The sequence below is a fragment of the Manacus candei genome, unplaced genomic scaffold (genome assembly GCF_025592945.1).
Source record: "Manacus candei isolate 608988 ecotype Guabito, Panama unplaced genomic scaffold, ASM2559294v1 h1tg000046l, whole genome shotgun sequence".
Lineage (NCBI taxonomy): Eukaryota > Metazoa > Chordata > Aves > Passeriformes > Pipridae > Manacus > Manacus candei.
Genome location: NW_026138094.1, coordinates 9911873 through 9927494, shown reverse-complemented (window position 1 = coordinate 9927494; position 15622 = coordinate 9911873).

Below are 15622 nucleotides of genomic sequence, written 5' to 3'. Positions count from 1 at the left end.
TACAACTAATAAATCCCAATAGCAAAGGCAGGAAGGAATAGGTACAGCGTCCTTTCACTGCTCTTTTTTAGCTGGAGGCAATGCAAGCAAAATCATCTCCTGCTACTTGATCTGAATTTGCATAATATCAGATTGTATCCATTTACCAGCTTGATATACTTCACCCCTCCAAAACGTTTATTTAATGTATTTAATTCCTTTTGATGCGTGAACAGTGAAAAAGCATCTTGATATGAGTTCTGAGTGCTATGTCAATTATTTAAAATTACACCCAGGCTGCACTGTAATCAGCTTATCCCACCTTTCAGCAACAGCTTGTTATTAAAGATAACCATCACTTTGCTTCTCTTCAGTCCCCCTTCCTGCTCTTCAAAGTGCCAAGAAAGACCAGGTGCTGGGTACAGTGCCCAAGGCATTAGTACCCTGGCAATTTTTGACCAAAGCTAGGAGGGTTTTAAAGGGGTTCAAGGTTTCCATGAAGAAGAGTCCTGAATATCCCATCCTTTTTTACAGGGTCAAGATATGACAAGCATCTGTGTCACAGCCAGCTCTAGTTAAGCCATTTACCAAGGAAAGGAAGATGTTTTCCAGTGGATGTGAAGATTAGAAACTGAACCTTTGCCTCCTGTAAGTATTTCCCTTCACCTCAGGCAGGCTTGCTCCCACGTAGAGTTTGTGAAGGACCGGCTCAGAGAATGGAAAGCAGCAGCCAATATGAGGACGTTTCTTTCCCCAGTTCCTGTCCATGTTCTGTCCATGCTCTGCAGCCTTTGGGAGCCTTCCAGTGGCTTATTTGTTCCTGTGTATCAGCCAGCTGAAGCATCCTGCCATCCCCTTGAAATCCTGCCCACAACACTCCTCCTACATATGCCCTTTGATTCCAGCTGCAGATGGGAAGAAAAGGGCAAAATCATGGTAGTGAGGAGGTGGAGATCAGAGACACAGAGGAGACAAAAGGTCTAATTAACTGTGCCCTCTCTTCTGGAGCTACAGCCTGAGTTTTGTTATTCACATGGTTGTAACACTGGATTCCAAGTTTTTAAAAGGAGAATATGCTCTCCCAGCCAGTGCTGAGGAAGAGCTCTTGCCATCCCCTAACCCGATAAGATAGTTAATGGCAGCATCTGCTACATTCATATACTTCTACTTATTAATTAAAAATACATAGGCTTCAATTTGAAGTTAAAGTGACACATTTAATAGTATATTTCAGAGCTTGTTAATGCTCAATGAGAACTTGATAGTCACAATAAGCTTGCATAATAAAAATTTTGGTCCTGATGTTAAAGTACTACACATTATGCAACTTGCATACAGATGAGGAGAAAGGAAACCCCTGAATAATATGTTCTTCTGCCTTCCTGGCTGTAGCAGCAGAGGCGTTAGTCAGGGGCACTTCATTTCCAATTTGTGCAAAGGCAGGAGCAGCATTTATTTCTGCCACGGGGGTTATATGTGCACCTGAGTATCTGCATAACTTGATGGGAGAGGGCAAAAGTGTAAGGAAGATGAGAGCCTGAATGTTCCTCTGGATGTGCTTTCCTGTACATCTCTGACAAATCTTACGTTCACTGCAAAAGTAAAGGGGGGCTTCTGAGGATTGAATCGTAAAAGTGGGATCCAGGGCTTGTGTGAACCTGGAAAGTGAATTCTGATTTTGACAGGTTAGGAATTGCAATAAATTTTCAGTGGGCTAAGCTTAACAGTTGATAAGGTCTCCTCTTACCCCACAAATTAGATTTCTAAACATTTACTAATCATAGCCACCAAACAATGTGAGGGGTAGCCAAAACATGTAGCTTAAATAAATGATAATTTTCAGTGTTAAGGGAACCAAACCAATTTTAAACCACTTGGGGTTTTTTTACCATATGTTTATTCACCTGTGTGAGCTCAAGCACTTGAGAAACCTGCTTCAGTTTCTGTTTCATGTCAATTTTGGTAACTTCTCCTCATTGCTTTTGGCAATTGGTTCTCCAAACTAGGCCTGCATCTTCTTCTGTGGGCATTATGTTTATCTGATTACTCGTATTAAAATTTACTACAGAATTTGTAAAGTGTGAGGCTTGCTATTTTTATTAACGTTTCACTAGCTATTAAACTTTCATAAAATCTAGGAAGCTTTCATGCTTTTGATGGGTAATGTTGTGTTTTAAAACACTTAGTGAGAATTCTCCCTTGACAACGAGCAAATAATATTTTGTATTAATGGAAAATCTTCCAAAGCTTTTGTCTTTCCCGTATATTTAGTAAATCTTAAACAAAATATGAGCCCCATAGTGTATTTTATGGCTTATTTTCACACTAACTACTGTTTTATTTTAACTAAATGCTTTTGTATCATTGGATACTACTAAAAATAAAGTCATAAAAAGCAACTGTGCTACATAGCACAGGCTCCTTTGTTCTCAGTGCTGTGAGATTTGGTATCTGCAGTAAAGATGAATTCACTATGCTTAGAAAGGAAGAAAAAAGTTCACACTTTAGGAGGAAAGATGTATTTTGAAAAGCCTTGTGTTGACCCCAACTTTGAAGAGCAGGGCAGCTTTCCATCTATTCTCTGGTCTGAGGCCAAATTTCTCCTCTCAGATTGAGCCTATGCTGCAGGATTGATGTAGCTGTTTCATTCCCTGTGTGGCTTCCTGAGGGAGATCTGGTGACACCCACACAGAGCAAACCCACCAAAGCTGTGCTGTTCCCCTGCTGGCTGCTGGACAACATCAGGTGTGAGAGCATCCTCGTGCTGGTGGAGCTTCTCCCCCACGTAATGTGGCAGGATCCCCCATTCAAGCCATGATCAGTAAACACGAGGAAGATCCAGCGCAAAGGAATATTCTTCTGTGTTGTGTCTGAGCTGCACCATTTTGTCTGGTGAAGGCTGAAGAATAAACTGATCACCGGCTTGTTTTTCCACAGTGTGCAAGCAGAGCCAAATCCCAGCTGGGATGTGTTCAAACAAGTATTTTTATGGTATCCATGTGCTTGCACACAGACTCGTGTTGAGGCAGCCTCACCTAACTCTGAAGAGGAGCTTTCAAGCAGTGAACAGAGGCAGCTCTGCTGTGCTCTCAGCGAGGTTATGCCTTGGAGGAGTCACTCTACAGACCTTGGTGAGCTGGCAGTGCTTCACTGTCATCCAGATCACTGCCTGCAAATCAGGTTTATCCTCTTGAGTTTGCCTGATGGAAAAGACATGTCAGTGTTCCCACAGCAACATCTGGCCAGCAGTGTAATGCTGGACCACATAGCACGCTCAGACACACACCTGCCCTGCAAAGGTTAACAAGATTCTTGCACTGAGGTGGTGGGGCTGAATCAATTACCTGACTTACCACCACCCCTGGACATTTTATTGTCTCATGCACTAAGATTTTATCCCAAGGTATTTGAGGTATTTGTGTTGTTGAAGGTTTTGCTTTTCTGTGTGACCGAGTGGGACTGGTAGGATAAGCTTGGGATCAAGGCACCTAATCCTAAAGTATCAGAGATTACAGAAAGGGAGGCCTGGGGGAGCTGCATGGGGGACAGAGATGTGCCTAAAGGGCTCTGTGGGCATTGGTAGTGTATTTTGGAATGCAAAGTCAAAGAGATGAGTTTTGTATTCAGTCTTTAGTGACATAAGGCATAAGGTAGCATCATTTTTTTATAGATAGGGAGCTCACAGGAATGAAAGACCAAGGTCTTCACCAGTTAATGATGCACAGCAGAGCCTCCTCACCTCCATCAGCAAATCAGACTATTTCATAGCGTCCAAGAATGCTTTTTTTGGGTGGAAGCAGAAGGAGGGTTCCTTTGAGAAAACAGTCATCTTTTTAAGTAGGTTTGAGCTGCAAAAACTGTAATTTCATTCAGATTACTGGGTAGACTGAGGCTTGAGGCTCCTAAAAGGAAGAGGGTTCTCTGAGAAGTTAATCTCATAGACCAACTGCTCCCTGGTACTTTGACATGGGGAATCACTGAGAGCCTGCCTGACAACACAGGAATATGTCAGGAGAACAGAGTTTGTGACAATGTGAAGGAAGAAGGAAACAACCACCACAGATCATCATACAACAAACACACAAGGATCCAGCTGGAAGGAGACCCTCTAAGCAAATAAGAATAGGGTGGATTGCCTGGTGATAGCAGAGCTGTCTGCTGGAGAGATAGGGACTACTGAGATAGGGAATATTTAATTGACAAAGCCACTGAGGTGAGGGAAGAGAGGAGAGGAAAGCTGATACTTGGATTTCTTCATTCTGGGTCAGTAATCTGAGACTAAATAACCCCTTGCACCTTGTGCGCCAGGAGCTCTTCAACATGTCAAAATGGGAATTTAAGGATATTAAGCTCAGCTCCTAGTTCAATTACTATGCAGATGGTGGAAAATAAGTGTTGGCAGATTTAGTGTGGGTGCTTGGTGAAGCTTGTATCTATTGAAGAGGCAATGGGCAAACACTAAAGGGGAAATTTCAATTTCTTCACAGCTCTGGAAGACTTGAGATAATCAAAATATTCATAGGGACTGTTTAGATTCTTCTTTCAGAAAAAAAACCCCTGTAAGCTGCTAGTTCCTGTCTGTTTTGCTGTCATGTACAGGTTATCTGCAAAGGGCAGATTGTAGTGTGGGAGTTACTTGCTGATTCAGTGTTATGTGGGAAGCACTCCTCCCTGCCGTCTCCTGCCCCAGAGGCTGTGTCAGTCTGGGGTCAGCCCAGCACCCAGCTCTGACCCACAGCCCTACCTGCCCCACAGCTCTGAGGCCCCATCAGCTGCTGATGCCACTTCAGTCACCTTGTCTGGTGAGTGCCTTGTGTCATCCGGTGACAATCCTCAGTCCCAGCCTTCTCTTGACCTTCTCTGGTTCTCCCACGCCAAAATTGTTCGTAACAGCTGGACTGAGGTGAGGTGAACCTCTTGTGGATGTCTCTTCACCTTTTAGAGCACTGGTTTGAGTCCAGATAGACAGGACATTATACAAACTCCCTCCTTTCTCCCACTACTGTATCACTGTCTCAGCTGAGTTTTGCTGTGGGTTCTTTTTTTCATTTCTGTGAAGACAAGGTTGCAAAGCTCCCCCTTGGATGAAGATTCACTAAGGACTGATTTTTTTGTGTTTTCATTTACTTCCAGTCCGAAGCAGGCACTCTTGGAAGGCAACCTGACAGCATGAGCTGGTCCCTACTTGAGCCCTGTGACAAATGAATAAATATCCTGTCTAAGGTATAACATTTTCCAGTGCTGATTAATCTGAGCTGAAAAGATGGATACCAGCTCCTGCAAGCTGTGCTATCAGGGAAAGCAATGTTAGATGGATTTGTGAAGTGGTTTAGAACCAGACCTTGGTAGCTAAGTAGGTAACAGCACCATCTACCATTTAAGCACTTTATATCCCTGTGCAGCAAAGTCACTCCAGAAGCACACAGGAGGTGCTCGATGGCCATGCTGTGTAGAAAATCCATTAAAGCCCAATCAAGCTCAAGTTTGAAATCCAAGCTTGGTGGCAGCATAAAAAGCACTTGAGGGAGAGAAATAAATCTCTGCTTAATCTCTCAGAGAAAACCACAGTGGCTACTCAGTGCAGACACGATACATGAAGCAGTGGCTTCCTCTGTCTGACAGTGTAGAGAGTGTTCAGAACTCTACATCCAGGCTATTTAAAATGCACTTGAGGGCTGTGTACAATATGGCCAGGTATGCTGCAGTCCTGGGGGAAACTGAGAGGGAGATGAGTCCTGAGAAACAGATTCCTCCTGGGAACTCTGGTTTCAGTGATCATGGGTGGAACTGCTGAAAGGACCCCAGTTGATGGGATTCAGTAGCATCTCAAAAGGAGAGAGAAACTTGTGCCAAACCAGAGTGGAAAAGAGGGCATGAGTGACAGTGTTGGAAAACCATGGCCAGTGTCTGCACCATCCATAGGATGGGCAGGGGTAGGACAATCTCACCCCCCCCATTGTTATATCATTGTTATCTCAAGAAATGTCACCTTAAGAGTGAGAAAAGGATTGTGGCACCCATCCATCATTCAGTGATGACTTTATAGACCAGTCAGTGCATACAGATCAGCAGGGCCTCTCGCAGACACAGTTGTTTTCCTCCATTGACCTCTTCTTTTGCCTTGGAGACAATATTCAGATTTTTATATTGCTGTGCTGGAACTAATGAGAGCAGCCTGGTCAAGCTGCCAGAGTGAATCAGTGGGATAATGCTGCACTGATATGCTAGGCCACAGTCTATTCTTTTCCTAAAACTTTAAATTGGTTGAAATCCAATTTTGTATCTCATTTTTACACTCAGTGGGGGAATTTTCTGGCAGTGTTTCAGTCTGGAGATTTTGCTTCCTGTGTATCATACTCTTTCCAATCATAAAGTTGGAGGGAGGTCAAGCTGAGCAATATTCCCTTGGTGTGTGAAGAGATGCACAAACTGTTTCTCATTAGAGAAGAGCCAGAGTTTGGTACCTCAGTTCTGAGTACCTCGGGGCTCTGAAAATTAACCTTTCCCCAGGGTTCTGGTCCAAATCTAGACTGGACTATCTTTGCCCTGCTCCACTTATAACCTTTGAAGAGATAGGAATGCACTGCTTAAGTTAGCTCTGATTCTGTAAAACCACCTCCATCCTTTTTGCTCTGGAATTGTTGTACAGGCCATGGATTGACCTCAGACTCACAGCATGAGTGATAGGAGCAGATTTTTCCTTGAATAGAAAAGAGTGAAAATACGGCTTGCTTTCAAAATACAGCTTACTTTTGAATTGTTACAATTATGTAGGAAAAAAAAAACCAGACAGGAGATACCTGTTTCTTCAATGTTTATCCACAGTTTGTCTGAATAAAGTATCATTACAGCATGTCCTTTAATGACCTGGCACCTTTTAAATTGGTTTGACTGATCAAAACCATTAAATTTCCATCCCGTCTACAAACACCCATAAGATTGCCAGTATTTCCAGCAAGTAAGTAAAGCAGAAGAAATAGGGGTCCTCCTTGCTGGCAACTCCTGATGAAAAAAAAAAAAAAAAAGAATGTTTTTTAACTACTTTGAAGGAATGTTTAAATTCTGTTAAGGAAAAAGGTTTGAAAGCTGAGTGAAAAAAAATCAGAGGACGATGATCCCCAAGGATTAAAAATGATGGATTTGACCTGAGTCTAGAAAAACATGTAAGATTAACATTTAGTTTGCTGTTGGATCTTAAAAAATAAAAAAGATCTTTTTACTTCTGTCATTTGTCTTCTCTTTAAAGTTTTGAAATAACTCAAAGGAATGTAAGAATGTAAGAAGGTTTAAATATACCAGGCTGACATAAGAAATATTTTAGTTAATAAGTAAATTTATTTTGCACATGGATTCGGGCTTTTCTTTTCAAAAAGCCCAGGGTTGGCATTTTTCTCCTGTATCAAATGCTGAAATGAAGCATCTTAAGTTTGTGTCTGGAGCTGCCTCTCTTTAATGTGTTTGTTATCTTGTAGAATGTTTGTGGGTTTTATGACTTAACTGGCAGCCTAGGGATTTCCTTCAAAAGGGAACACAAAGGACTGGAGTCTGGGCATGGCTTTGACCTGCAGAAAATGCCTGTGGTGTCAGCCCCATCACTTATTGACACAGAAAGACAGACATTTCCTTTCCAGGCAGAAATTGCCCCTGTTGACCTTCATTATTTATCCTGGGATCCCAGAAATCCTTCCATTTGTTTGGATTTCTCCTAATTTCTCTTCCTTTGACTAGATGGATAAAGCTGTATGTGTAGACCTACCCCTAATTTGCAGGTTGTATCGGATCAGCAAGCAAACCAGTGGAGTAGGAGTGAAAGAATGGTTTGAAGCAGCTCTTGCTGGGGCACTTCTGCTGTGCTACATGAAGCCTGGGATTTTTACTTCTGGCTACACCTAGTCTGGTCCCATGGAGCAAATGTGTCCATTGTACGTGTGATCCAAAGCTGTCTGGAGGACCAGACATCAACTTGGTCATTATGTCTTGTGTCTGCCTCAGGGTTTGTAGCATATTTGCTGCACATTTGGAGTGGAGCTTCTGGTTTAATTTTCTCCAAGAGGAATCTAGTTCATGGGCATCAAAACAGCTCTGCAAACAGAGCCAATGCATGGTAAATTGATGACTGGGAGATTTACTTCAAAATCCCACTCCTGCTCTGAAGCAAAATGCTAATGTAGAGGCAGCCTTATGTGATGTGTGGAAACAATTCATTTGGCCCTTCCAAATGTAACTTGATTTGTTTTTTTTTTGTCTGAAAATATTTCCCACAGATGAGATTACTGTCTCCTAAAGAGCTCTGTCAAACCATGAGGCTGAGAGCAGGAGCTGATGAAGAGAGTTATTTCAGCATCCTGAGGGGGGAGAGGAGAACAGACGCAGTGGGTAAGATTTAGTAGCACTTTGTAATAGATGCTTCATCCTTCTCTGAGACTGTTCCTCCTGTGCTGTTGCATTAGTGGCCATGTCTTTGTCTTCTCTGCAGGTAAGATTGGCCAACAAGCTGGGTCTGAAGAAGGCAGCTTGATTTTCTCCCCGTGTCCTTTAGCTGGATGTTGTGCTCTTGCCACTGGTTGTCTGTCTTCATAAGACTATCTGAGTCATTTTGAATCCTTACAAACTATTTGACTCGTTGACCTGCTGCAATAGCTAATTCCACAGGGTGTCTGCATTGTGCTTAAAAATATAACAGCTTTCTTCTCCTGATTTCCAAATTATGTGCCTTTTAGCTTAATAAAAGTTCTCCACCTACTCTAGGAGGAGGGGAGAAGAGGAGCATTAGGTCAGGATTCACCATAGAGTTCATTTTCTTTCTTAACTACCAAGCCCCCAGTTTACAATCTTTTAACATCATTAAAATTAAAGATAAAACACCTAGTTACTGCAGTGGGAACAGGTTCATGTTTTTACACGTGTCTTTTCTAGGTTAAAATCACTCCCAGTCTTTGTGAACTCTTCACAAATAGAAGCTTCTGCTCCCAAAGGAACTGCCACGAAAATCTGGCTGCAATCTGTCTGCATGCTGCGGGGCCCTTGTGTTTGGAGATGCACTCTCAGTGCACAGCACACCCAGAAAACATCTCCCATTTCTTTGTTGCTCCTCTTCCCCCTGGACTTGTACTCAGAATTCTTCATTTGGTTACCTCTGGTGACTCCTATGCCTCTCCCAGGGAGAGATGCCATGCAACTCTTGGCTCCTGAAATCTGTGTTTGGGTGAAGTAAGGGTAATACAGAGCTCAAAGCAACAGATACTGTCACTGAAAGAATGGGCACGGGATGGTCACCAATCCAAGGAGGGTCCCCATGTGTGGTACTACCACTCAAACACAAAGGCTTCACTGACCATCCCTGACTGTCTGGAAAGGGCTCAGTTGAACCTCTCAGGGGATAAATCCTTAAAATAATTCCAGTAAATGCAGTGCCTGTGCCCATGACCTAAAGGGGTGTGTGTAATTAATAAGCTTTTTTGTCAACAAGAAGGAAATTACTTCTCTCATCTATTTTGTTAGCCAGCTCCTTGCAATGGAGATTCATTCTTTGCACAGCATTAGGTGACTACTTCTGGTGCTATAAGATACAGTAAAAATTGAAGGTTCACAGCACGAGTCATCTTGTGCAAAGAAATTGAAATATTCACAGGCATATTCACTGCAGTATTCAGAGCTGGCTTGTTAGGATCAATTTTGAGTCCAAGATCTCTGAGAGAGAAATAGCAGGAGAAAGAATTGAAGTTTCCTTAAAACAGCAAATCATTTTCTGATCTGGATTGTAAACTAGGTTTAGGAAATGTATCATGGCTAGTGCACTGTGCTGGCTGAAGGAGAGGCATCCCAGCACCCACATATGCTTGTGCATGTATCCAGCACAGCACCATACAACACCACTGGGGTGCACAGCACCGTATGCCTGCGTTGGCTGGGAATAATCTTCTTTAAAAAGCAGTCATTAGTCTGGGAATCACACTGATATGGATATGCTTCTGATTTCAGAAGCAGTGTACAGCACAGGCAAGCTCTGTGATTCAAGTCGCTGAATCAGATGTGAACTAGGCTTCTTGTGGCATCAAAAGTCTTCAGAAGGGTTTGTTTTTGTCTCCAGTGTGGAATAAGAACAGCTTTGTAGTTCTAGAAATTTGTTTGCAGGATTGGAAAGACTTTTCCTGTGCCTGTTGTTTGTGGTCTTAAATCTCCCAGTATGACTACAACATTGCAATGATGCTGAGTTGAAGTCTGCTGTTTTGAGCAGCAAAACACAGCAGTATCAGGGTGTCTTTGTTCCCAGTAGGCTCTGAGTTCTGGGTCCTGCTTTCAGCACTGAAACTGAGTAATGTGTGAAGAACAGGAGGATGATGGGATCTTGTTGGCGCTTCTGGGACATGTGGTGTGTGAAGAGCTGTGTTTACATAAGCCCTTGCTGAAGTCTGTTGTAAACTCACATTGTATCTGCCTTCAACTACTACTAAAACTTGTTTGAGGTCTGTGCACCAATATCTCAACAATGCATTGCACCAGGATGATAGTCTGTGTCATGTTATTTAAAGCTGATAAACTGAAATATAATGGCCTCTCCTGCTTAGTAGCTGGATGATGTAATTGTCCTGTCTGCCCTAAAAATTGATCTGACAATGGAATGCACATTTTAGCATGTAGGCTGCTTATAAATGTTGGCTATCAACAGTGTTTGTTGTCTTTAGTATTCATAATTTATTACTTTGGTTGTCTGAGGTAGATGTTGAGATCACACGGCACAAAGTGTTTCCTACACTGGATGGATGCAAGTCCTTATGTCAGATTTCTGGACTAAATAATGGCAAATGATGACATGAAGGCTAGTTTAATAGTATCCTTGAGGGGCATATTCGATAATGTTAGTCTCTACTACATTCCTGGTATAATTGCTTGCTGGAATATTCATGCAAAAGCGGGACTGATGCAGTCAAAACAAATCAATTTTCAGGTCCTATATCCAGCAGAATTACTGTGTCACCCTGTTTCTGTCTGAACAAGCACAGGGTGACACAGTAATTCTGCTGTATATATGCTATAGTACATCATCTGATAATCAACACATGTTTCCCGTGGCACGGCAAACACGAGAACTCAATTTAGGTTGATGAATGGACAGCCCAGAATTTGTGGAATTTTTGGAGGCCCACCCAAGGCCGGAGAGATGTGCTATACAATATTTGGAAACATTTGACCCTGCTGGTGTTTTGTGTTTCTGCATGCCACATTCATGTGAGGAGGAATCTCCGGAATGACAAAGGTAATGGAGAGATGGCAATCGCATCACTTGGAGGTTATAGCTCTGGGCGAAGGCCAGCTGGATGGAGGTCAGCCCAACCAGGCCTTATCTGTACTTGAAACATGTATTCGTTTTAAATGTCCTCCAGTCAATTTAACTCTTTAGCTCGGCAGGCACCAAAGCAGCAAGGGCTGATACACCCTCCAAGCTGAACTATCTGGTACTGGCAAATATCCATTGCCTCTGTACTGAATTGGGATCAATTCAAAGCCACTGAAGATGGTAGAAAATATTCTGTGATCTTCAAGAGATATTGAATCAAGCTTTCAAGGGAACACTCAGTGATAATTTTTGTCTTTTTTTGGGTAGCCCTGATAGAGGAAATTTTCCATATTTAAGAGTGGGACATTTGAGATGAGGTTATGGTATGTGTGGGAGGAAGATCAGTCATCTTCTGCCATTGTCACACATGGTGGGTGGAGAAGAGATGGACCCACATGTGCCCAGCTCACATTTATGGCTCCTTCTCTTACTGTGAGCTACAGAGCCACAGTGTGCTTTTCAGAGAGAAAATATTATCTTTCCATTTTTTGTGCTGTACCTCAGGTTTGTGATGTAGTCAAGCAACATGAGCATAAAGAGATACCTGCTTCTGGGTGAGACATTGTGGATCCTCCACAGGAGTGTTATTCCCTTTGAGTCATGGACAATGGAACAATCTCATCCATAGCTCAGTAACTGTTGTGCAGTACCTGATTTTAAATAGCTGTCAAGGTTCCTCCCTTCTGCAAGGTTGAAAAGATATAATCCATGGAAAAAGAGGAGGGCTTAAATAAAATACATGTATATCTAAGTATATTTATATACATACAGTGAAAGAGGAGAAAGGAGGAATAGGGGAGAGAGCAAAGGAACACGTGAATACCCAAAGCACTTCAGGATGAAAGGTGCTATAGAAATATATTATCACTATTACTTGTATCAATAGTACAATATTGCCAGCTCACTTACTTCATTATAGTCCCATTGCAACACTGATGTTGTTACCTTGCCTACTTTAAAATAGATTGGAGTTTAGTTTTATCTTTTGCTAGGTAAGAAACCACTCTCAGAACTCTAGCTAATGTGCTTCAGAGTGACAGAACAACTATGTTTTATGAAGCCAAATAAAAGTTTGCTTCATCAACTACTGCAGGGTATAAACAACCGTCAGCCATCTTGGGGAGCAGACATCCTTTTATTTAATTGCAAATTAAAAAACATAAACCACCTTAAACACAGAGCTACTGTCACATCAAATCAATACAATAATTGTGCTCAAGCAGTTGGAAGGCACATGATGCTCAGCTTCTTGCATACTAAAAATAAATCAATCAACAGAGAGATAATGCAAGTCTTATAATATATGAGCAGATGATAGTATATTAGCAAATTTTGTATTGTATGGCTGCTTTTCCCCATTTGCATTGAATACAAAGGGGAAACTTTGTGATCCAAAAGTTGTTAGCAATTGCTTTTGTGCTGCTGAATTCCTGTTAATAAGAAAATCCTCAGAATAAAGCAAGAGACTGAGGTCGTAGGCAACCCCCAGAGCCAAACTTTGCTGCTTGAGTGTGAGCTGTTCTTCTTTAATGTTTTTAGGCTGATGGATGTGAGGATTTTAAATACTTTTTATTAAGTGCAGTAATGAAGAAAGGTCTTAGAGACTGAAATCATTGACCTGTCTGAATAGTTATCTGCTAGCTTGAAGAAAAAAGATTTTGAAACAAATTCCCAGACTTTTGCACTAACTTCATCAGTAATGCAAGGTCTGGTGGTGATGCAGCAACTTCATCAAGGTTTAGTCTTGTTTTCACTTGAGCACTGTAAGTGTCTGATTATATGGAGGGAACGATGCTCTCCCAGGCAGGAGGGAATATTTTGCATGAGTGCTGGGGGAAGCCCTTCCAGAGATATAGAACGACTAGGGAAGCAAAAATGCCTGATGCTCCAGGGTTCACAGCTCACTGGTGATTCTTAAAAAGGGAGAAAATTTCTGCCTTTCCCTGTGACCACTCCTTCCCCATCCAGACATCTCTCAGCTCTGTCCTCTTAAGAAACTGTAAATAAACACTTTACTGGTGAGTCCATCAGAAGGCTGAAAGGCTCATGCTGATGCTGGGAGCCACCAGCTTTCACAGCGGTGCTGCTCTCTTAACGCTACTCCAAAGACTGGTTTTAATCCACAGCTTTTTTTCATTCTGCTTGTAAACAAAGCTTTGCAAGTGCTTAGTATTTGCATTCACCTGCAGGTAGCTCCTGCCTTTCCTTTGCCCTCTACCCTTGCTACCCACTGCCCTCCCACTTGCTAATCTTCCTCTTCAACCCTGGAGTAGCCCCAGCAAGTGCATTTGGGTAACTCCAGGCTTGCAGGTGCATGTTGCTGCTACGTGGAGGAATATGGAGGTTGGAGAGCATCAGGCTTTTTGGGTTTGCTCTTTGCCCACATTTCTCACCACAGCTTTTGCTCAGAGCTCCAGTTTATAGTCACCAGATCGGAGAAAGCCAAGAGAGTTGTCTCAGAAGAGCAGCTCCACCTCCCTCTCTGCCAGCCTCTGCAGGCAGGGAATTTGAAACTCATATAAAGGGTAATAAAAGGGAGATTATTGAGGTAGAACTGGAGAAAAGCCCAAAGGAAGTTATTGTACCAGATGGAAGTCAATTCTTTCATGGTGTTAACTGTTGCTGCCTTTCTCTTTGCATCAGTACTTATTGCCTGATCTGAGAAAGACAAAATATCACATCCACATTTTAGCGCATCCTTGCTGCTGTGTATTTTCTATCCACAAAGCTCTCAAGTATTTGACAAAGATGGTTGCAAGCCATTCCTGAGACACTGAGGCATAAAAAGCTTAACTGGGTTCCTCTGAAAGCCAAAGTAAAAACAGGTAAAGAGCCCACGTGTTCAGCAGGTCCCGTGCATGTTGCTGCCTGCGCAACTATTGCCTTGTCGGTCGTGAGAGCCTTTCACTTTCTGTTTGAAGGTTGCACCAGGGGTTCCAACTTGGGTAACTGCCACGGGACTGCTCTAAAAAAAGCAAAAAATACCAATCTGATGCAAACAGAGATTTATGGGGGGAGAGGATAAAAGTATTAGCGAGGAACCAAGATGCCTGAAGGACAAGCCCCAGAAGCATTTGGCAACCAGCCCTGTGTTCTCATCTTCAGCCTGTTACCCTACTCACATTTCTGGGGCTGTAGAGTGATAGAGCCAGTTTATCCAGATGACACTGGAGAGGTGATAAAAAGGAGTCAACAATTAGCTCCAGCTACAAGTGGTGTGCAATCGGAAACGTACAGCCCTGCAGGGAGCTATTTATCTTAGAAAATACAGCAAGAGGTCAAACGCTGGCACTCCTGCCAGGCTCAAGCAATGTCTGTGTTAGCCCCCTCTCTCCAAGGCACTAAACTCCATGAAGTCTCATCTACCCTGTCAGCTCTTGAAGATGGGCTGAGAGAACTTGAACTCTCTGGAGAGGACCAAGATCCTCTTTCCACAGGGATTGAATTGCAGGTGGTAGCGCCTGGGCTGGAACCTGAGCTGGGTTCGCCCTAGTTTGTAAAATTAGGCCACTCTTTGCTCTGGCCTGGGAAGGATGCCCGGGGAAGGGAGAAGGTGACAGGGGACACATTTTGATCCAGGAGGGATGGGCAGAGCCCAGCTATTTAAGACCAGTGATTCAAGCCACTTTCAAGTCAATGTCTTAATCTCCTGTGAATCAAAAGGCCTTGAAACAGTGAGAGGGGCAAATTTCAGCGGGGTTGGCTTTGATTAACATCTTCTTTATGAGTTGTGCTCTATGGCAGATGCCATTCATTAGCGTTATTTACGCATTAGGAGACCTATAATTGGAGACTAGCAAGTGTCCTCATCACAGTTGACCTTATTTATGGGGAAGCTGACATCTGAATGTCAGATTTACATCTGTGACTTTTCTCTCCCCAATAGCCACTCTAATATGCAAATAATGAGTTGCAAAAGAATGGAAATAAATAAAACATCTCTTTCAGTTATCTCTGGGAAGATTTGTGTTTGATGCGACTTTGGAGGCTGTGCTGAGATTAGACTCTGTCTCTTAATCAGCAAGTTAGTGGAAAAGAAAGACATTTCAGATGCAGGGGTATGTGGAATGTGAATTGTAAATAGCCTGCAGTGCAATCTGAGAGAAGAAGCAGGTATAAAGCACATTACAGGGCCATTTGCAGTTCTTTGTTCAGGTATAACTGACTGCTTACAGTCATTTCGTTAAATATTCTGTTTATATGCTTTTCCATCCTGAATAAGGAGTTATCCCAGTCCCTGGAGTGAAGGAGATTCTCAAAATACCCGCATTCATGTGCTCAAAGCAAGGCATTAATGAAGCCATG